At 37.1% G+C, this 25594-nt stretch overlaps 1 protein-coding gene and 1 long non-coding RNA gene across 3 annotated transcripts in view; one reads left to right on the top strand and one right to left on the bottom strand.

Moving 5' to 3' along the window:
- Positions 1-25594, bottom strand: part of LOC106875564 (uncharacterized) — a 61661-nt gene that overhangs the window by 30804 nt on the left and 5263 nt on the right. The gene's annotated exons all lie outside the window — the stretch shown is intronic.
- The window catches only part of LOC149131095 (uncharacterized), a 27503-nt gene extending 1909 nt beyond the window's left edge, over positions 1-25594 (top strand). The window contains exons 1-2 of the long non-coding RNA XR_016238443.1: positions 1-1136; positions 25257-25594. The exon at positions 1-1136 is cut by the window's left edge and continues 1909 nt beyond it. This is a non-coding gene — a long non-coding RNA (uncharacterized LOC149131095). The remainder of the gene's footprint in view (positions 1137-25256) is intronic.

Here is a 25594-nt window from a genome sequence, read left to right as displayed (position 1 = left end):
GGGCACCTGTCCTCTACTATTGCTCCGAGTAGACCAATGCTTTTTGGATGAATTTGGTTGACGAAAACCGCATAGACGCCCGTCGTGTGTATGTGTATGCATGCATGTATGTGTGCATATGTATGTCGGTGGGTGTATTTGTTTATCGATCACCATCATCGCTTGACCACTGGTGTTGGCTGTTTATGTCCTCGTAACGTGGCGGTTTGACAAATGAAACCGATAAAATGAGTACTAGATTTAGAAATAGGTACTGGGATAGATTTGTTAGTCTAGACCCTTCAGGCTGGTGCCCCAGCATGACCACAGTCCAATGACTGAAACAGGTAAACAAAAAGTTTTAATGGCAAGATGATTATTATAGTTTATTTCATTTATTTATTTTTTTAAGACTTATAAAACTGAAGAGTTGGTAGACATCAGAACTATTATTATTTCTGAATTTCCAGTTACTTTCTGAGTTCATATTCCGCCTACATCAACTTATCTTTCATCATTCCCGGGGTCGATAAGATAAAGTAACTGGCATTCCGCTGGTTACAACGACGAATGTTCCAGCTGACCCGATCAACGGAACAAACTACTTGTGAAATTAAGGCACAAGTGGCTGAGTACACCACAGACATGTGTACTCTAAACGTACTTCTCAGTGAGATTCAGCGTAACTCAGAATGTGAAATGACTGACCTTTTGAAGTACAGGTACTATTCATTTTTACCAGTTGATTGAACTGAAGCAACGTGAAAAAAAGTATCTCGCTGAAGGACACAATGCACTGCCGGGAATTGAACTCACGATCGCGAACTGATTAACCTAACCACTTCACGATAAGATAAAGTATAGCTCAAATAAAGGGGTTGGTGTAATCTATTTATGTCCCCTTGTACCGTCGACACCCAACCATTTTTACTCCAGAGTTGTCATTACTTTCTGTTTAATATTGGCGCCTGGTGTCTTAAGCTAATTAACATATTTCATGAAATTTTGAAAAGAGAAAAAAAAATCCACATGTCTCTTACCCCAGGTTTTACCCACAATGCATACGAGAAGACGTGGCTGTAGATGCAGGCCATTACACAATCTTTTGGACGAAAGACCATGATTACCTGCTCTAATATTTACATTAAAGTTTTGAAGTAAGTCATTAAATTTTACTTATTATTGTTCCATATATCTTTTAACCAGAAAGAGATTGTGTGGACTTAATTGTTCACGTAAAATCGTTTAACTAAAAAAAAAAAAAATGGCTCTACTTAATTGTAAAGTAGTTTTACCAAAACTACTGTTAAATGATGTATTATCGTCTGTTTTTACTCTGAACTTTTCCCCCACAATATCGTCTGTTTTTAATCTGATATTTTTAAAGTACACACTCGTTAGGGTTACGGAGAAAACGGGTGGTGTACGTATTCTTTGCCTCCGCCAGTTAAGGATAGGGTTGGTTAGGGTTAATTTTTAGTTTCGACTTGCACAAGAGCCGCTTATGTGAAGTCACAGTAGATTTGGTAAAAGTAGATCACCTTCCCTTTAGATACGTCGGGACCTCTATATTTAAGAAGTACCTCAAAATATTTTGTACGAATGTTCACTACCTTACAAAAACTATATCAGCAAAGCATTTGCTTCTCTAAATGCATTAAAAACACTATAACATATTCAGAATACTGTTTCAGAACATTATCGCCGTTCCCTTTGAGCATATAAAAGACAAATTTGGCTGGGGCAAAATGAGTAAGATAATGTAAATTTGCCGCTTCAGTTCTCCAGAAAACAGACTCATACACATTATTATCTATCCTTAGACATCAGAAAGATAAGAAATGCAGCAAACGTTTAAACCATTTAAGTCAAAATGATAGACGATCATGGACAAATGGCACATGATACTGAAATTAACGACACTCAACTAAATCTAAAAATTTAACTTAAAATATTCTCTATAGCTTCTTCATGAGCGGCTGGAGTGGCTCTGTTCCTGATATATTTACGCATCATGCAGTTAAAGAGAAGAAATTATTGAAATTAGTCAATAGTCATTTTCTCCCAGTTTAGGCATATTTTAGAATTTAAAAATTAGACAGTGTAAAGGGAAAAAATTGACTTGCAATCCAACAGAGAAAAAATATTGATTGTTAAACACCAAAAATATCTAGATACTCTATTAGTAACATCAATGTAAATTATCAGTTTCTGATAATGTAAATCGACTTTTATAACAATAAAACTAATTTCTACAGAAGTCGTCTGTTCCTGCTGACTCCGTTTCTTTTTAACTCTAAAAAATGCATATTTTTTAATGAGATGTATAGGATTACGAGGTTGTAGATTACGATTATATAAATATAATTTGACAGGAATTTCTTGGGAACAGTCGGGGACACACGCCGAATTTGTTTATATCTTCTTTTAAAATGCATATCATTTAGGGAATTTTTCATTAAATACGTTTCTTGAGGGTGTAGAATACGATTATCTTATGTCAACAAAGTTTAATCGGAATCCACGTCGGGAAAGTATCCTTGAAAAATTTCTTTGAAAGACGTAATTTGAAGGAAAATTTGGATAAATATAGTCGGGGAGGGGAAAACTTTTATAGTTATCTCAAGTTTAACTCACTCTGAGAGTCAGTCATATGGGCATTCGGTATAATGAGCACGCTGCTAGAGTATTCTTTGACACTCATTGTTGAAAATCGTATCACCACATTCTCTCTCTCTCTTTCTCTCTCTCTCTCTCCCTCAGTTATCGTGTATTAATGGTATAGATAGTATTAGTTTACCGAAGTTTGATGCAGATGTAAGATACAATCGTGTTTGTATTCAGTATACAGAACCTCCCCACCCCTCATTTATTTTGTTTGAGTTATATTGCTAATATTCCAGTTTACACGTATTGGGTATCAACAATAGTAACTGAATAAAATGGAATGAAGCCATGTTAGGAGAGAGACTGAAATTACTTCCGTGGTTTTAGTTTTTAATGCCGAGGCGTAACAAAGGGGAATAATTGCCACCACCCCCTCTTCCGGTAGATATGTGAACAGACGATGAATTTCTTCTCAATCTTGGTCCAGGATACCTCTATTAATTCCATCAGGAACTTTAACCATGCCTGTCTTTCCTTTTCGGGCAGACAACACAGAGAATGTGATTTTGTAGATGATTTGGCTGCTATTTCTAGCCCCTTCATTAGCTCGCTGTATATATATATATACGCAAATCCGCTTGCGCATTCCTGCATTATTTGTTTGGAAACAACTGTGTATGTATAAAAAAAAGATGTGTGCAGCTGTTTATATACATACACACATACGTAGTATATATTTTGTGTATAGATATGTACTCGCTGCAGCTGTACCGATAGCTTAATCCCTAAAGCACACATACACAAATACACTCTTACTCACACACACAGCGGCACACACTCACATTTACGAGCGGATAAACGCACAGATGTACAGTTGTGCATAGACTCGAACATATACACGCCATTTCTACATAGACATGCGCACATGTACGCAGACACGTGTACATATGTTTTCTGAGACTCTAGATATTGGCCGACGGAGGCTCAACACGCAAGCCACCACATGCACATACGGACAAGCAGACGCGGACACGCATCCACGCGCAATCCATACCGCGTCCAGAAACAGTCGGCGACTGATAAATGTCACAGGTTTCAAAACAAAATCATTTATCATCTTCAGCAATCGCAGACATCACCACCGCCACCACAATAGACAACACCACCACCTTTACTACCATTATACACAACACCGCCAACATACCTCCGAAAACACCACTACCATAAACCTCTTTCTCTCTCTCTCACACACACACACACACACACACCGCCGTCACTGCTTTATTAATGACTACCCACGTGATATCTAAATTCCTCAATATCTCTTTTATCATCTGTTACTCTGTGTGTGTTGTGGAGGCGCAATGGCCCAGTGGTTAGGGCAGCGGACTCGCGGTCGTAGGATCGCGGTTTCGATTCCCAGACCGGGCGTTGTGAGTGTTTATTGAGCGAAAACACCTAAAGCTCCACGAGGCTCCGGCAGAGGATGGTGGCAAACCCTGCTGTACTCTTTCACCACAACTTCCTCTCACTCTTACTTCCTGTTTCTCTTATACCTGTAATTCAAAGGGCCAGCCTTGTTACGCTCTGTGTCACACTGAATCTCCCCGAGAACTACGTTAACGGTACACGTGTCTGTGGAGTGCTCAGCCACTTGCACGTTAATTTCACGAGCAGGCTGTTCCGTTGATCGGATCAACTGGAACCCTCGTCGTCGTAAGCGACGGAGTGCCAACAACAACATGTGTGTGTGTGTTGTATGTTAAATGGTGATTGCATGGTTGTGCGTTGTCACTGGTTGTTATTTTTAATCACCTGTTCTTTCCATCCTCTTCACCCTCCTCTTATTTAACTGCCATTCGTCACCACCACCACCAACACAACCACCACCAACACAACCACCATCATTATAAACTACTACAAATGGCCAATCGCAACAGCCTTTTTTTTGTCTGCTTCCCCCCCCTCAGTTATCTGATATTCTCCCCCCTTTCCCCTCACTTAAAATGTTACGAATGTCAAAGTGTCACAGTTGTTTTCTATTCAGTTCACATTTTTCCTTCACACACACACACACACACACACATGATGCACATACACACGTGCAAGACGCATATACATACTTGCACACACACACACACACACACACAACGATGCACATAAACATATGCACAGCGCTTACGGCAATCTTTCACCATTAGTACACAGTCTTTAGCCTAGCCTTTATATCAACGTCATTAGGGAACGTTCTACGTCATTAGGGAACGTTGTTTGACTGAATGACATCATCTACTAATACTGAAAGATTGTCCGTTGCCTACATGCAGCATGGTTATGATTGGGATATCTTCAATTATACTCTGATTAACTGATTTAAGGTCATACAACAGCAACAACAGACATAACAATTGCACTAATGGGGAAATATAAAAAAATCACAAAATTAGGGAGATTTACATAGATTATCTCATAATTTCGTTTATTTTCACCTGCGATTTGAACACGTTACAGCTTCGTACATATAGTAGATGTATTATGACTGGCAACTGGAATGAACTCACTATTTGTGAGGGTTAATCATGACCAATGTACATGTTCAGTATAACTTGGAGCTTTGAGTCTCAAAGATTGGTCTTTCTCTTCAGATCTGGAAAATATTTTATTCCCAAACAGTGGCCGATTTCCACAGGTGAAACATCCCACAAAGGTGTATCTGGGACGGTACAGCTACCACCACACGCGCACACACACACACACACACACACACACACACAATCCTAAACTGCTTCTAGAGAAGGGCTACTCGACTGACTTACGTGAGAGTAATGAAGGTGAGGTAGCGTTGAGTAGCAAGGGGAGGGGAGTTTGGGACTGTAGTGAGTGGAGGGAGGGAGAGGATAAAGATAGCAATGAGAATGAGTGAGGAGAGGGTGGAACAGTAATGTGTGAGATTATGAAACTGGAGACAGAAGACGAGGCAGACTGACAGGAGGAGAGAGGGAGAGACTGGCTGGATGAGAGAGGGGGAGACTGAGTGGAGGAGAGAGGGAGAGACTGAGTGGAGGAGAGACTGGCTGGAGGAGAGAGGGAGAGACTGGCTGGAGGAGAGAGGGAGAGACTGGCTGGAGGAGAGAGGGAGAGACTGGCTGGAGGAGAGAGGGCGAGACTGGCTGGAGGAGAGAGGGTGAGACTGGCTGGAGGAGAGAGGGTGAGACTGGCTGGAGGAGGGAGGGTGAGACTGGCTGGAGGAGGGAGGGTGAGACTGGCTGGAGGAGGGAGGGTGAGACTGGCTGGAGGAGAGAGGGAGAGACTGACTGACTGGAGGAGGGAGGGAGAGACTGGCTGGAGGAGAGACTGACAGGCGGAGAGACGGACAGAGGGAGAGGAAGACTGACAGTAGCGAAGATAGACGGCAAAGGGAAGAGATTGGGGTAGTAGACGGGGAGAGATAGAGAGAGTAATGTCTATCTTATTGATAGGCGTTAATGGCCAGTAAGATATGCCTTGTACAGAATCTCACTAATTTGTTAAAGAGAAAGTATGTGTGCGTGTATGTGTGTGTGTGTGTATGTATATATATATATATATATAATATATAGTTTTAGGGAAAATAACCAAGTTTCAAGAACTCATCGATGAAAATCCACTATCACATATACAAAAATTAATAATTAAAAGCACAATAAATGAGTATAATATAAAGTAAAGTAAATATCATAAGATAAATATATTATTATTATTATTATTATTTATTATATTTATCTTATGATATTTACTTTACTTTATATTATACTCATTTATTGAGCTTTTAATTATTAATTTTTCTATATGTGATAGTGGATTTTCATCGATGAGTTCTTGAAACTTGGTTATTTTCCCTAAAACTATATATATTATCTATAAAGCTCAATTTAATTTTAATTTTTTATAAATTGATTTTAATTGAGTTTTTACCTGTAATTTTGGATTTTGTCCCTAATATTATTATATATATGTGTGTGTGTGTATAGGCAGCTACTGTTCTAGTCTCCCCTCCACCACCATCTCAGCATGATTATATATAGGTGTGTATGTGTTTCACATTAACCACGAGAACAATGTCTAATATCAGAATAGATTTCACAGAGAGCCTGTTACAATTTGTTTATGTCTACAAGTGGAATAACAGTTTCGGTGAGAAACAGTTGTTGCAGCGGAATTAATCAATAGATTTACATGCGTGATGAAGACACCTGGCCTTTCTTCGAGTGATTACTTGCAGTTGGGACTTCTGAAATTTGATCACGTTAAATTCCCCAAATGTAATAAATAGTGTGCTAAATATATCGCCGCTCAATCATTTTACCGTCGGCTAAGTACGTCAAAGTTAATTAAACATGGCCCAATCATTTCGCCGCATGTTAATTACAATGACAAGCGAATACATCATCGGCAAATTCATTGTGTTGCACAGAAAATATTAAAGTTTATTTTTTTTAATTGCTAGGAAATAATATATTCATTATTCAATCCTTGCTGAGAGGGTTAATATTTACGGGTATTTTTCTTTGCGTAGAGGCGCAATGGCCCAGTGGTTAGGGCAGCGGACTCACGGTCATAGGATCGCGGTTTCGATTCCCAGACCGGGCGTTGTGAGTGTTTATTGAGCGAAAACACCTAAAGCTTCACGAGGCTCCGGCAGGGGATGGTGGCGAACCCTGCTGTACTCTTCCACCACAACTTTCTCTCACTCTTAATTCCTGCTTCTGTTGTGCCTGTAATTCAAAGGGTCAGCCTTGTCACACTGTGTCACGCTGAATATCCCCGAGAACTACGTTAAGGGTACACGTGTCTGTGGAGTGCTCAGCCACTTGCACGTTAATTTCACGAGCAGGCTGTTCCGTTGATCGGATCAACTGGAACCCTCGACGTCGTAAGCGACGGAGTACCAACAACAACATTTTTCTTCGTATAGTTGTAGTAAAGTCAAATCAACATGATTTATTTGGACCTTTAAAAAGACATTGAGAAAACTGAAACGTTTCACAGTTGTTCACCAGCGAAAGGGGGAACAAACTAGGGGGGAAACGACAAAAATTTAGTTGTGTATTTTAAGTTTAGCGTATAAAAGTCTCACCAAAACTGAAATGAACCCTTCCCCCTCTTCGCTCAAGGTTTAAATCTGACCCTGGTCTTTCTGCCTATTACAGTATAGACAAAAAGTCAAAATGCCACCATTCCTGAAGCTGTTATCTTCAAAGTTCCATCTGCATACCATTATTCGGCTTTGAACAGCAACAAAAGGTTTCTTTCAACAGAAAATGAATTAATTCTGCCTGGTGAACCATCATTACCGTTTCGAAGAAAAGTGCCAACTTTATGTTCTATATTCAGGTGGTGTCCAAACAAGGATAGAACTCCTACAATTGGGAAGAACAAGTGTTGCCAAATTTGGAGGGTTTCGGACGTTTCTTTTCATTAAAAGTTGGTGTTGAGGGCAGCTAACTCACGGACGGCTTGAAACAATCCAACAAACTTGGTTCACCATGGTTTTCTCCTGTTTGTAAATCTTAGAGTACAAAATTTATAAACTGGAGCCAACATGTTTTCAATCCAACTGCAAGAAATAAGTATCTTCGAAATCCCGCTGCACCTTCTTTAGAATGCACATAGGTATATATTACTGTACTTCCATATACTCTCAAGAAGACGTGTGGTCGCGGTTGGAACTTATTTGATCATTGGTCTATTTGATCAGGGCGTCTTAGGGTTAAACTACAGTACAAGCAACAACGTACACTACACAACTTAATAGCTCATACTATACTGCAATACATTATATTCCAATGCCTAAAGACCGATATACTGTATTGATGTAATTCATTAATCTTGAGACTGATATGATACAATTCATTAATCTATTTCACTTATGTTATTAAGACGTTTGATGTGTCTCACTCATCATGTCTTCCATCCACAATGTACAGTACAGTCTTCTGCCCTGTTGTGAATGGAGAACTATGGAGTGAAATGATCAGATGTTTATTGATCAGGAAATGTTTTCCGGTACTGTTAATAATAAGTTTGTAAAACTGTTAGAAGCAACTGTAGATAGTTGATTTAGGTCATGTCATTTGATGCAGGCGCACTTACAGCTAGATTGGTGTCTAGAAAACAACTAGCAAACAACGAACTCACCACCACCACCACCACCACCACCACCCCATCAACATTTCCAGCTGTTGTGTCAGTTATAGGTTATCGTGACACATTGCGAGATGCCTTCATATACTACGTGAAGTACTGTGGTGGTATGGCATACGTTGACGTGTCACGACAAGCCTGGCACTGCATCGGCGAAACGGGGGCATTTTATTTTATATTTAGAAATGTAAATTCAACGTGACTGGAGCAACGCGACGTAACAATCGAGTTTCTGACAAAATAATGTACTTCTGTACTTCTGAAGAGTTGGACTTACAAGGGAACACTTTTCTCGAGCCTTCCCTGACAAAGGCCTCCATAGGCCCTTTTGGCTGAAGCAAGTTTGATAAATTTCGTACTTAATAGGATTACCTTCATCTGCTACATTTCGATTTGAGCTTTCAGCTACCTACAGCAGTGAAATATAACCATTTAAGCTTAAATTTCTAAATTTTAATTCTGTTTGGCTGGAGTAATATTTCGCACCAATCAGTTATTTACAAATGGAGATTCCTGAATGTCCTCTCAATAGCTACAACTTTATACAATATTTCACCCCACTACACCACATACATAATACAATACTATAACGTTTTACACCACACTACTCTACGATACAATAATTTATTCCCCTATTCTGAAAAAAACACTATCACATAAGACAATAGTCCAAGGATATGACACCTTATTGTTTAGTTCAGTGGTTTTCAACTTTTTTGATATCCGGGCCAGATCCAAAACCTGGATTTGTTTTAGGAGGCCACAGGAAAAAAAAAACAAAAAGAAAACGCAAGTCAAAGAGAATTTTATATTTCTAGAGGGAAAACCGTTGAGGGTCTCATGCGGCCCCGGAAGCCGTGGTTGAGAACGGCTGGTTTAGTCACCAAATGAACATTAATTGAATAGACTTATAATCTAAGGCATTCCAAACGTGAACACCCGTTCGTCTTGGCTGTATCGAGGAATACAGTATCCTTCTGTTTTAAAAATGGCACTTTGTGATCTGAGGGAATATGTGGTGGCTTTAGTCTATATATCAAGTTGGTACCCTTAGATTTAGAAACGGGTAAAACATTTTGAATGTGTGTCATGTGTACACTCGCACAAACGCGTCACACACAAAAATGTATATCCATCCGCACGTGCACGTATTTCGATGTATTTATGTTGTGTTAAAATACGAATGTATCTCGTGTTATCATTACGCCAATCTTTTTCTATAATTATATTTTCTGGATTATTTTTGTATTGGGATTTTTGCTATTTTGAACTTCTGTGCATGGCCTGAACTTTATATCTAGTTATTTGCACTTTACAGTTTACATTTGATATTTGGGATTATACTCAGCAATCTTCGTATCTGGCGCCTGGTATTCTATTGTAGTGATTTGGGACGGATTGTCTTCTTTTTGCAAATCTGCTATACGCGAGTTAATTCAGCACAAGGGGGAAAGTATTGTGCTGTATTAGACGCGCATACCTCTGTCTGTCTGTCTCTCTCTCTCTCTCTCTCTCTCTCTCTCTCTCTCTCTCTCTCTCTGTCTATATATATATATATATATATATATATATGTATATAGTAAATCCCCAAAACGAAGAACACAAAAAAAAAAACAACGCGAAGACGTGGTTCGTGTAAAGTATTAGCAGAGGCTCAGGGAAGGAAAGAAAGACGGTTTAATGATTCCAGCAGAGCTCTTCTTCGGAAACACAGGAAAGTCCGATAGAAAAGGAAGACGGAGGAAGAAAATCGCCAACGATTCACATGTTACAATTTTTTTGAAATATATATATATATATATATATATATATATATATATATATATATATATATGAGGATAATTTTATAACTTCGTTAAACCGAAAGCGAATTTCGTTAAACCGAAGAGCAAAAATAAAGATAGGACTGCAGCTGGAAGTGCTCAGGTGACACCGAGGTGAAAGGAGAAATAAATTGAAAGATATAATGAATAAACACTCTAATCGATCAAAACAACTTTATATTCACAAATTATCAAAAATCGATTAGGAGATATATATATATATGTGTGTGTGTGTGTGTGTGTGTGTGAGGGGGTGCCGAAAAGTTCCTGGCTTTAGGTGAAAGTAAATACAGGAGGATCAGTTAATTATGATTGTATTCAACACTAGCTTAAAGGTTGCACCCCATGCTGACTTTTAGCCTAGCTCCTGCGGAGAGCTAATTGAGCCTCGGCACAGAACTTAATAGAGCCAAATAGCGTGACTATGATACGTCTATAATGACTATATACCCTGGTCGTGTTCGATCCGAGGTTAAGGACAGATGAGAATTAATTCTGTAATGCAATCATTGTATTGTTCCAGTCCCAAGTTAAATTCCAACTGTTGGCCAATTTATCCCAAAGTTCTTATCTCGGCGTAAAGTTAACGAAGTGAATGTCATTTATCCCCACCCCCTGATCTCTGACATCATCTGACAAACGCCAACCAAAATGGCATGAATCAGCTAAGCTTTACCTTCTAGAAATAGCAATCCAAATGCTTTTAAATCAGATCTCAAAACTGGATGTTCACGAACCAAATAAAGGGCGAATTTTCAATCCCAGGATCATCCTGATTCCAAAAAGGAATTCTATGTTTATATAGAGCAAATGTAGACTGACAAAGGGATCCCGGATAGACAGAATTTCGCGTTTATTATTACACATACTTCCCTCTCAGATTAGCACATTTATTGCAGCAGTCCTTCAGTTTTTCTAAGCCCTGTAAAAGAACTGGGAAGTGTTGGGCTTCCAACCGGGCCTTTCGTGACATCCTTAAAGCCAGGAACTGTTCATTACTCCCTCGTGTGTGTGCGAGTGTGTGAGTGTGTGTGTATATGTGTGTATATATATATGTGTGTATATACATGTGTATGTATATACATACATATGTATGTGTGTATATATGTATGTGTGTATATATGTATGTGTGTATATGTATATAAAAATACAACAGAAATTCATGTAAAAGCTTTACAGTAAAAAATTTACCGTATGTTTTCACTAGGTGTGTGTGTATGTGTATATACATATATAAAACGAATCAATTTTCATAATCGTCCCAGGCAAACAAGTACATGATATCAAAATCGACATATGCAATTCTAGGAAAGCAAGAATTTTTGCACTGTAGTGCGTTGAAATGAGCAGCTAATACCAAAAGCTGCAGCGAGCTCACTGTTTAACGTATTTTGTGACATTGCAGTTTGGCATTGTTTTTTTTTTTATTTGAGTTTAGTACTGCTTATTGTTTCGTAGTAAACGCTCCTTCCTTTCCCACCCACTACTACTTCACCAGCCTTAGATATGCCTCAGTGCATTTCATTTTCCCTTCTTCCCTCCTAACACCGCTGCTGTTGTTGCTGCTGCCAGCAACCCATCCTGCAAGTAGCGATTTCTAAGAGTAAAAAAGACGCTGTCAGTTTCTACATCTCACCTCCATCACCTTCCCTGCTGCAGACATGCCTCGTTACTTTACTTTATCCTCCTCCTCCACCAAACATATTTTTATGCTATCAGCGACCTTCCCTGTTAGTAGAAATTTTATACCAGTTCCATGCACACACACATGCATACATAAATATACACATTCATTCATTCTTGAAGATAACACTAAAATGGACCTTAAGTACCGCCATTCTTCGAGTCGTAGGCGCTATATCATATCACGCATCAAAGACAATGCGTTTGTAATCCAAGAGATTACTGTCTCTTTTGTTTATAAGGTGTTTTTCTGGTAAAGGCATTGGCGCCCCAAGATGCAACCGAAAATGTCGATAACCTATTTCTGTGGAAGATATCCCACCTGTTCAGCAGCTACTCAAAAAATATCAATGTACAATCCCCACTGAGACACCACGTATTCGCTAAAAATATACAATACCATTCAGTAAAAAGATGGGATAAATATCGAAACCCTGCCATTTTATTTAATACATACGTAAAGGCCAAGACAAGGGATATCGGAAAAAAACATTCCCGTCAAAACTTTTACCAAACATAAACAGAGCAGATCGAATATCATTGTTTGGGAAGAACAAGAAAAATGTGTATCGTCATAGAACTCAGCTGTCCTGACGATGTGAATGTCTCTTTGAAAATCAAACAGGAAGAAGATAACTTAGGACAACTGCTTCGAAACTTCAAGCTTCCACATCCGGATTACAGACTTACATTTCTACCAATAATAACTGAGGCACTTGGTTTTGTAAGTAAATGCCGAAGTGACGTATGCGAAGACCACTGTTGTTTCTAATGTGATCTGAATAGAAATGCACGCGTACAAACACATGATGGAAGTGATTGCAGTAATTCACAAAATGAAAATAATTCAGTGTTAAAGACAAAATAAGTGTATTCAGTTTTATCATCTTACAGTTTAGTCGATTACCTGCTGGATTAAGTGTTGAGTTTAGAATGTCTAAAATCTTTCAAAGATTTACATTTAGAGCATCTGGTAATTAAGCAGAATAAAAAATATTAATAGTTTTCCGTAATGCATAGATTACGCGGTCTTTTATTCTCAGAGTATAATATTGTATTAGACACACAGTTCTATTTCCATTAATATTGTATGTGCGTGCTTAGTTTTCGAATCCAAGAGATAAGTCGAAAGCAAAGAAGCATTTTAGTATTTAAGAGTTTCGAAAAGAGCTTGTATGCTGCTAGGAATGGAATTTAAAATTATTAAAGATAACACCACGGTAAACCACACATTAGTTTAATAATATGTTGTACACTGATGTACAATATCTGTGATGAAACAATTACGATCTAGATCAAGATTTACGTTCAATGAAATTATAATTATTGAGGCCAGTTGGTTAAGTTCAATTAAGTAGAATGAGACGAAGTTTTGAGTAAAGTTAGATGTAGTTGACTAAGATTTTAATAGTATTTATTACATATTTTTCCTCAACATATTTGAGTCATTTGTGATCATATGTCTCCAAACATAGAAGAGAATGATTTTTTTCTTGTAGACTTCTTCTTCCCCACCCCATTATATTCTTTCTCTCTACCCGCTCTCTTCCACCGCTACTCTTTTGATTAAATATTTTAGAAAAAACTTTGTATGCTCAAAATATTTCTAAGAAATATTCTCGTACGCTCACACACAGATTCTCATAACTGGGTACATAGATACCCACAAAGCCAACTATTTTGAAAGGAGAGAAACAGCCGATATCATTAGTCTCGTTCATCACTTGTCTAGTCTCGATTTTATCAACCCGGTAAGATGAAAGGCAAAGCCGAGATTTATACTCAGAACACAAAGAGCAGAAAAAAATTAACGCGTGTGTGTGAATACGTCATGCTTCGAAATTTGATAAAGATGGCTGCTGGTGCGGTTGGAGGAAGTCAGATGCTTTGTCCGTAAAAGCCCTAATATTCAAAAGGGAATACCACGATACAAATTGTGTGTGTGTGTGTGTGTGTGTGTGTGTGTGTGTGTGTGTGTGTGTGTGTGTGTGTGTGTGTGTGTGTGTGTGTGTGTGTGAAGAAGAATGCTGAAGACGAAATGTTGACGATGAAAGCGAGTAGATCGATTTTAGTTCGTGTGTACCTGCGTGCGCGACTTGGTAAGTTTGTGAGGAACCCATTGACCAAATTTAATAATTTTTCCGAATGCACGCAGGTGTTGATGAATGGTTAAATGACCAAATCCAGGCTTCTCTACTAGTTCTTCAACAGTTACGATGGGATTTTGTTCCACCAGGGTTTGCAAGACATCCTCGTCGGGCCCTACAGATCCTCCAGACGAGGCTCGTCATCTAGGCTGTAGTTACCGGCTCGGAATTTCTGGAACCACCGTTGACGCTGGCTTACGCTTATTGTCCGATCCCCATATACTGCATAAACATTCCTCGCGTTGTGTTGTTGCCTTTATCGAACTCATAAAGCAAAATATGCCGAATATGCTCCTTTGTTACTTCCGTTATAGCTTTGAAAAAAAAAATAACTGTTAAAATCGAACTGCACGCTTCAAAACTTACACTAAGAATAAGTACAAGTTGATGCAGGTAGTATATCCCGCTCCCCTCCGACATTTAGTTTATGCAACTAAAACAACCGCATTATTTATGGGATGATCCAATATATATATATATATATATATATATATATATATATATATGTATATACTTTATTTAAAAGCAGCAGAAATATAACAAAAAACCGTTACTCTGAGTTTCACGTTCCCGTTCATCTAACAAAACTGTCCGATGAACGGGAACGTGAAACTCAGAGTAACGGTTTTTTTGTTATATTTCTGCTGCTTTTAAATAAAGCATATTACTCTACCTCTGGTATTTGAGTACTCTTTTTTCCACCTTGTTGCACATTTCATGTGCTTACTCCGGTATATATATATATATATATATACATATAAATATATACGGAACATTATCCAGCAGGCAAATCGAAAATCTGCAGGATAATGTACTTATGTTATTTACGGTCACACAGAAAATACACTCACGCACGCACACATTCACAGACACATACATGCACACCTGAACTCAATGTCACTTGAACAACACTGAGTGAACATACAGGTGAATATATATACCTGAAAGAGAAAAAAAACTAGACTCTATTGATATCCGATATTATTCATTCATTCATTCATTCATTCATTTGCAAGAGAGGGAAGGTGGTTGTGTGATTACGCCATATCGAGAGCATATGCGTGCAAATAAACTTTGCGTCTACGTGAATATGGACATGTTTGTAAGCACACAGACACGCACACTCGCACGCAATACACACACCTACGCACACACACATTCTAAAATGTAATTACATGTGGATTGCTGGCAATCATTTTTTTCCTCCGTCTTCTGTTTCTGAAGAGGAGCTTTGCTCGAAACGTTAAACACCCTTTCTTTCCTTCCCTGGGCATCTTATTTAATACTTTGCATGTACCATGCTCTCACGTTGTTGTTTTAACTCTCCGTTTTTCTTGGTGCGGGGATTAATTATACATAAATATAAGAGAGAGGGAGATACAATTTTACAAGGTAACAGTTGATTGACTTCGAATTTTAGGCCTACTTGCCTTCTTCGGAGTCTGTCAATATTAAACAAGCCGAAGTTTCGAAGTCACTTTCTATACCTTATAAAATTGTTATAAACATATATTCTATTAAAAGTATCGAGCAAGCCTTCATTCCAATGTTAAATTACTTTTATATCTAACTTGTCATAAGAACACACACACACACACACATGTGCACCTAAGTATACGCACGCCAAGCCATGTGTACACATTGGTCGAGATGTCTCCTGATGCTCATGAGTCCTTGTATGTACACACACATACATATTAGATATATAGTTATAAATGCATATATATGCGCATGTATATTAATTGCCTGTGATTACATAAATGACTTAAGGGCCGAAAATGTGCATAGCACTTAATCAACGTGACGAATGTGATAAGAACCATACAGGAAACTCTTGACCCTTGAGTTAGTTGTCATTTTACAGCTAATTATATATGTGTGTGTGTGGTGTATAATAATACTACGTAGTAAACATACATCCGTATCAAATATACCCATGTCTCTGTAGAATGAAAACCTGATGAACGGCCCTAATCGATTTCCGATACTTATTGGGGTCTGATAAGAGATGTCTGCATCACTTGAATAACCCTAGAGAATCAACAAACCAATCAGTTTATACACACATCAAATGCAATGGCTTCAGATAACTGGAATTCTAATTTGCATATATAGTGTGGGTGTGGGTGTGGGTGTGTGTGTGTGTGTGGGGTGTGTGTGTGTGTGTGTGTGTGTGTGTGTGATGAAAATTGTAAGTCATAGTTTTGCAACTAGGTAACTGAAATTTCGTATGGGGAACACGTTTTCGAAGAGAGTCATTAGGAATTGTATATCTCTACAATGTATATATTTGAAACGAATTGTACTTGGACATCACAATTTTAATTTTTCATAAAAATGTTCCAAACTTTAGGCCACGACTGTATTTCAAATTTTTAGGATGCAAACAATTCCGAAAGAATCTGCACCATTCTTGAGCAAACTGAAGATTGTCAGTAATTTTTATTTGAAAATGTAGTAAATTAATGTGATTACATTTTAATTTACGTATTGGTAATCCAGGACAAGGCAAAAGAATATTGGTAGTGTTTGTGTATGTTATCCACTGCTGGTCTAGCCTAATTTATGACTCTTTTACATAGGGATCTAGGTACGTCTTCTGTTAGGAGCAGCAGCAAACGGTAAGACGTGCTGTCAGGAAACTTCGTCTTTTTTCCGCACATCATCAATATAGAAAGAAAGTGTGCACATTCTTATTTAATCCACAATGAGTGATAATAATGTTTACATTTCGATTCTGCTTTATGCTGTCGTTCATGAAGTGTGTGTGTGTGTGTGTGTGTGTGTGTGTGTGTGTGTGTGTGTGTGTGTGTGTGTGTGTGTGAGTCAGCAATCGTTATCTTATTTTTACTTTTATTAGTTCGGTAAGCGCTTTGGAACAAAGCTCCCAACCTTTGCGTAACTCTTCTAGCTTTTCTGCTGGTGTGTGTGTGTGTGTGGGGGGCATGTGCAGGTGTGTGTGTGTGTGTATATATATATATATGCATATACATACATATATAAATTTCTGTATTGAGTATTTCTGGTTTGTAAAACCAAACATAGACATGTGGGTGGGTGTGTTTAAAACATAATGTTGCTTTGTATTGAACTAGAGTCGAGGAATATCTTGTCTTTTGGAATGTTAAGCACTATACCATTTCTTGTAATCCCTCATTAATTCTATTTCTTTTTCGCTTTTCGTTATGGCATTCACTCATTCTTTGCAAGTTCCGTAACGGAGGAAATTATCTGCCACACATATTTAACCAATATCTCACACCTCTTTAACAATCTTACAGCTAGTCCACCCACCTCTCTCTCTCCCTCTTCTCCATATACTTACTTAGAAGAGGGGAAGGCAAATAGAATTGTGTGCTCGTTAGAAACAGAAATTTTCAGCCAAATTTAGAAATATTATAAAATTTATTATGGCATTGATACGTTCATGTATTTATATGTATATCTATGTGTGTGACGTAGTTTTTATACACGTGTGTGTGTGTGTGTGCATGTATATCTATAAATGTATGCAACCTGACTACAGTACCTTTAATTTCTACTTTTATATTCAAATTATATCTGTATTTATGTATGTATGTATGTATATCAGTGCATAGAAGTGCTTTTTTTGCAGGTGTAAGGGTCTTTGCCTCTTATGTCTAGCAATGTAGGTGCTACCCTGCGCCTTTAGTCACAATTAGTGACAACTGAATTTTTCCTTCTTTCGTTTTATACTGCGTACAGCGGCCTGCGTTATGCTATATGTATATATATATATATATATATATATATATATATATATATATATGTGCAGAATTTCTTGGAAAATACTTAGAAATAAAGATAGTTGTTCAATTACATGGGTATGTTCACACATATATACATGTATCACACATTCGCACACATACCCATACCCTTATCAATGTACATTTGGAGAATTATATATGTCTACCATATATACATACATATGTACGTACGAGCACATTTAGTCTCTCTATCGTTTGTATACTTCACTTCATCTTTTCAATATATTGGTGCGTGTCTTTCTCCCCACTTCTATTGATCGTTCGATTTCTCAGCCAGTTCTATCTTGCACTATTGCAACTGTCTCTTACTATTTGCCTTGCTGTTCGTCACTCTATCTGGTTTCTCTCCAAAATTATCAATCAATAAATAAACGTGTGTGTGTGTGTGTTATATGTGTATAAAACAGTACCCCGCTAGATTTACTACTATTGCTACTTACAAGTTAAAATGGTGGATATCTTGAAAGCCTTACTGCTACTCCAACTACTTTCCTTCCTGCGAGACACCTCGAAAGGTTCCTGATAACAACGCTAAGGGTATTGATTTTGCCACCACAATAGAGGCCAGTAAATCTGTGATATACAGAGGCAAGTTAGATTGTTAGACACAGATAGATAGATAGATAGATAGACAAATAGATGGATGGATATATGGATAGGCGGATAGGTAAATAGGTAGGACGGTAAGTAGTCAGATTGGTTAATAGCTAAATAGGCGTGTGGGTACTGATAGATAGCTGTGTGTGTGTGTGTGTGTATATATATATATATATATATATATATATATATATATGGATAGATAGATAGATAGAAGTGCAGTATATATATATATATATATATATATATATATATGGATGGCTAGATAGATAGAAGTGCATTATGTGTGTGTGTATATATATATATATATATATATATATATATAAGGATAGATAAATAGAAGTGCATTATGTGTATATATATATATATATATATATATATATATAAGGATAGATAAATAGAAGTGCATTATGTGTATATATATAAGGATAGATAAATAGAAGTGCATTATGTGTATATATATATATATATATATATATATATATATAAGGATAGATAAATAGAAGTGCATTATGTGTGTGTGTATATATATATATATATATATAAGGATAGATAAATAGAAGTGCATTATGTGTGTATATATATATATATATATATATATATATAAGGATAGATAAATAGAAGTGCATTATGTGTGTATATATATATATATATATATATATATATATATATATATAAGGATAGATAAATAGAAGTGCATTATGTATATATATATATATATATAAGGATAGATAAATAGAAGTGCATTATGTGTGTGTGTGTATATATATATATATATAAGGATAGATAAATAGAAGTGCATTATGTGTATATATATATATATATATATATATATATATATATGATAGATAAATAGAAATGCATTATGTATATATATATATATATATATATATATATATATAAGGATGGATAAATAGAAGTGCATTATGTGTATATATATATATAAGGATAGATAGATAGAAGTGCATTATGTATACACACACACACACACACACACACACATACACACACACACACACACACACACATATAGTAAACAGGTAGTTTGTAGGTAGATATGCATCCATTTAGGTGGATAGATATATAGTTAACTAGACTGGTAGGTGAACAGATAGGTCGCAAATAAGACCTCGTAGAATGAACGATGTTTATGTCATATCTAAATCATTTATTTATTCATTCAATAATTTATTTATTCAACTGTACTTGGTTCGAAAGCTAGAGTATGACGGAAAAGAGAAGTAGAGAGAGGAGGAGGAGGAGGAAGCGGTTGATTTTCAATGGGACACTGTTTAAGAGAGAAACGAGAGAGGTTCGAGGAAGGCGGAAGAGGTGTGAGTGTGGATGAATTAACCATAACCAGAGAATGGGAGGAAGAGAAGCTGCAACGCAACGGAAAAGTAGAGAGAGAACGGTAAAAAGAAAATAAATGTGGGAGAGAGAGGGAGAGAGAGAAAAAGAAAAAGGTGGAGAGAGTGGGGGTAGTGAAAAGGTTCAATACGAGAGAAAGGACGGAACCAGGGACAGTGGAGGGGAGGAGGAAAACGAATATATCTCAGAAAATGAGTGACACTCAGTGTGTGAGCGCGTACGTGTGCGTAAAAATGATTACGTGTGTGTGTGTGTGTGTGTGTGTGTGTGTGTGTGTGTGTGTGTGTGTGTGTGCAACTATGAAATGGAAAAAAAATGCTGATCATTTTTTTTCAGTTAGTTCAAGGGAAAAGTGTGAACATCGTGACATCACTGAATATTGGGTCTTTAGATTCGCTAGTACTACATTCCTGCCAATAACATATTCACCAAACAACTATTCTTTAACTGACAGATCAGACTATTAGTCAATGATGTTCCAGCCACCACAGATCCTTCGCTATCAATAGAATTGGCAGTGCGTCCCCATCTCTCTCTGTTTGTCCGTCCTTCAAAGAGAAAAATTTACTTTGATCTTCTTAATGGATTTATCCCAATCTAGTGGTTTAGTTACATCAACAGGTAACTTTGGGAAGATACTTGTACGATTATTGGTAGTATCAGGAATGCTTAGCGGTATTTCGCCAGTTTTTAGGTTTCGAGTTCAATTTCACCGAGGTCGACTTTGCCGTTCATTCTTTCGGGGTCGATAAAATAAGTATTAGTCATGCACCGGAATCGATTACATTGGCTTTCGCCTCCCCAAACTTTCAGGCCTTGTGCCTATAACAAAGGATTTTTATTAATGGTAACATAAACAGCAGTGCGCTGGCAGAATCGTTAGAGCGTCTGCAAAAACTGTCATCCGGCATTTCTTCCGACATCCCGATTTCAAATCCCGTTTCTGCCAACTTTTGCCTTTTATCATTTCGAGGTCGATCAAATAAAGTGCCATTCAAGTACTGAGATCGTTGTAATCGTCTAGCACCCTTCCCTCAAATTTTCTTGCCTTGTACCTAAATCAAAAACCAATATTACTGTTAGCATATTTCATATATGCAAATGAGAAATTCGTTTTAATTTATTTTTACTTTAATTACTCTTAATTTTGGAAATTAGTCTTAGATTCATAAGTATATATATTCCACCATGGAATTTTCAAGCGGTAAAATTATAAGTATTGTAACATTGTTTGATAGAATTATTGTATGTATGTAACATTAACTGATATTACAATCAGGGCAAAAATATATTCCCAACGACTTTCTTTATATTATGGGTAAAATTCTAGTTTATGCATATATGATGTAATACACAAATAATCAATGGATAGCTTCTGAAACCTATGTTGCACTAAATTGTGATTGTCCATTCTTGTTATATATATATATATATATATATATATATATATATATATATAAGTATACAGGGATTAGCAATTGAGTTGCTTCTCCAACATACTGAAAATTTAGAAATAGCAGTCAAAGAACTACTTGGCAGAATTGTTAATTATTGTTAATTATTAATTCTATTATTAATTGACGATTCTCTGCCCTTATTCTTGTATATATATATATATATATATAAACTGCAACCCAGAAGATGATGAGCAGTGATTTGGCCACCTCTGCTGACCACTAATGGGAGGGTCGGGGGTCAAAATACCCGTTCATAATTGGATTCCTCCTGGCCATAGCCCTTTTCCCTTCGGTGAGTGGAAAAGTAGCACCTTCTTTTTCTTGGTGTTACCAGTAACATAAATCACTGTATTGACCAGACTATCGGAGGTTGTTGCACACCGCTGATCACAATGCGCTTACCCGCATTGTGGTAGCTTTTGAATGATGCTACCCCGCTAGCTAGGCGGGCTGGACACACACACACACACACACACACACGACTATTTTTACGTAGGTAGTGTGATTTGACTGTTGTTTTTATTAATCAAGATCAGGTAACTGCTTGTTTCTAGCAATCAAGTAACCACATTAGAGGCCTCTCCGTTGGAGTGTGGTCTTGAGGTATAATTACATATGACAAGATCAAATTTTTTTCTTTGATATTAAAAAAAAAAGACTTTATTAAATAGTCCTCACTAAAGTTATATATTTTAAACAACCAGAGATACACCTCGTACCGACAACAATAACAATATATTTTAAGATATAATATTCTGTCTTGCTGTTGAAATAGGCAATACATACAGGGAATGTTTGATTAATATAGTTCAGGGGTTTTCAAACTGTGGTCCGCGGACCACAGGGGGTCCGCAAGGATAAGACAGGGGGTCCGTGGACAGCAAATACTTTTTATGGGCAATTTGATTTTATATATGTTTTTTTAATCGAAATCTTTTAATTGACAATAAACCTATTTGTTAAATACTGTTAAATAAATAAATGTAAAAATATATGTTATTTTAAGCAAATATTTATGTATAAATTTCACAAGTGTTTATAAGGGGGTCCATAAGGTAAAGCCTGAAATATAAAGGGGTCCGCAAGTCAAAAAGTTTGAAAACCTCTGATATAGTTGATTCCTTTATCATGAAATGAAGCCGCAGCAGAAACTAACCCTCAACGACATGACACCAGTCTTTGTTGCAAGTGACCGACCCAGAAACTGGTGCTAAAGTTAGTTAATTGGTCTGTGCAGTTGAGAGGAAATAGGACGGATGTTCACACACATACACATGTTTTGGTTTATTAATTTCATAACACTGTGAAACAAAACTACTATTTGTTTATTTATAATTTTTTTCTTTTTTTTTTTTGGTATGTTATTTCCTGTTTGCTTCTATCTAGAAATCAAAGGAAATGAATACTCTTCCCTTCAAACTTTGCTTTAGTGACCTGGACATCAATGTTTTGAAACTGACCTATTTTCTATTACATTTCAAACATGCAGCTCTCAGTTGCTGAAGCAGAAATATCATAACAAATATTCTGCTTAATACCACAGATCTGCTTGTCATTTGCTTGATCTTAACCACTTGAGAATATCTCTTGGTGGCCGACTATATGTGCATCTCTGAGCAGGAGTAGTAGGTGAGCATCATAGCCATGTGTTGAAAGAGATTCTTTGGGATTTTAATAAATGTCACAAAAGCAAAGTTTGAAGAAAATATTAACCATTTTTCATACTTTCTAGAGGTAAGCAAATAAGAAATAACAGTTGCTACCCAAGGGGAAAAATCGTGTTACATAGTCTTTATTCAATTCACATATCACATGTGAGAAATATCAAGTTATATGAATACAGATATAGTACAGTGTACTCTGTATATACTCATACAAAAGTGTACTCAATGAACAAGTGATGTATTCTGTATTCTCAATATCGATACATATTCCCCAGAAGTGTGTGTAGGTATACATATGTGCGTGCGTGCTTGTGCGATGTGTGTGTGTGTGTATGTATATATATATATATATATATATAAATTACTATTTATATATAGAGGGTGATAAATTGAATATCAATTCAATTTAAAACCAAGTAGCCTAGCATATAAAAAAATCTGAAAAATTCAGAAAAATTGTATTACATGTGTATAAGAAGGGATGACCACTTGGTGGACATCCAATATGCAAGAAAGAGGTCATCAACGACCCAACCACCAAGAAAAATAATGTTCTCGGTTCAAATGTACAGAAAACAAAAGACAAAGACATGTGAGGGAGCAACAAGCAGGCGTATTAGTTTGACGTTCTGGAAGAATGGAAAAATCTTTGACGTTTCGAGTCTACACTCGATGAGAGGGGAAAAGAATTAAGAAAGAAAAACATGTGTCGAGATTAACGGTTAAACATTATATATATATGAGAGAGAGAGAGAGAGTGTGTTTAATGATAATGGAACTGGTGGTCTTGGTTATGTTTTATATATATTGTCCCAGTCCTAGATACTTATTTGAAATGTGTGCCGTCCATTATAAGGCACGTGTGTGCGCGCGTGCGCGCGTGTATTGATCATTATTAAATTTAATCGATTGAGTATAATATGCTTCACTGAAGAGGCGCAATTAAACTGAAACAAGTGCATTGTTTTCCCCAGTTGTCTTTAAAGATGAGATCGCTCAAGTCAACCAACCGTCTTAGCAAAGTCAGCACATCGCACGATACGGCAGATATAAAGAAGAAAAATGATGCACTGTGTCACGACTGAAACGTGTGATTGACTTCATTGGCGTATCCACAATATATAACTGGTATTTCAGTTATCGACTCTGGATATATTTGGACTCACAAGGCAAAGCTTTATAATATATCAAAACATTTGCCAATATTCTGAAAAGCTATCAACTCCTGTAATCAAGAAATATTCTCCCCCCCCCCTTATGTATCTTCTATACCCCACCAAATTTATTGGCTTCTAGTATAAACACACCGTCATATATCTTGGTGGGCAGTTAGAATTATGTATATCAAACCCAGTGAATGACTAGTACTTGATTTTTATCAACATTGGAAGATGTAAGGTAGGGAGATAAGTTACTACGATGACGATAAATCTCTCAACGGGATCTGAACTCAGAACGTAAAGGAGAAAGGATATAACGTTGTATGGTGTTTTCTTGAATAGCATAAATGTTACAGAATCGTCGATTATATTGACCCCAGCACTTGACAAGTTCTTCATTTTATCGACCCCCGAAAAGAATGAAAACCAAAGTTGCCCTGAGAACATAGAAAGTGAGAAGAAATTCCACTGAACACATTCCCGATGCTCTGAAGATACAGCCAGCACGCCACAATAATAATAATAATTCTTCCTGCTTTAGGCAAAAAGCCTGAAATTTGGAGCGAAGAGACTTGTCGATCTCGGCGGAATTTGAACGCCGAACGTAATGGCGAGTGAAATGCCGCTAAGCACTTTGCCCGGCGTGCTAACAGTTCTGCCAGCTTACCGCCATAATAATAATAATAATAATAATAATAATGATGATGATGATGGTGGTGGTGGTGGTGGTGGTGGTGGTGGTGGTGGTGGTGGTGATAGTAATAATAATAATAATTTTTTTTTTTTTTTTTTTTCAGGTTTTGGCACAAGGCCAGCAAGCTCTGGATAATGGCAAGTCTATTACATTGACCTCAGTGTTCAACTGGTACTTATTTTATCGACACCAAAAAGATGAAAGGCAAATTAGAGCTCAGCGGGATTTGAACTCAGAGCCTAAAGACGAACGAAATGCCGCTAAGCATTTTGTTTGGAGTGCTAATGATTCGGCCAGCACATCATAATAATAATAATACTAATAACTCTTTCAAAATTTGGCACAAGGCCATCGATTTTGAGGGGAGGGGATTAGTCGATGTCATCAACATCGCTAATTGTCTTGTAATTTATTCTATCGACCCTGAAATGATGGGACAAA

The sequence above is a fragment of the Octopus bimaculoides genome, chromosome 25 (genome assembly GCF_046866305.1).
Source record: "Octopus bimaculoides isolate indiv1 chromosome 25, ASM4686630v1, whole genome shotgun sequence".
Classification (NCBI taxonomy): domain Eukaryota; kingdom Metazoa; phylum Mollusca; class Cephalopoda; order Octopoda; family Octopodidae; genus Octopus; species Octopus bimaculoides.
Note: the sequence above shows the minus strand (reverse complement) of the source record. Positions and strands in the feature narration are given on the sequence as shown.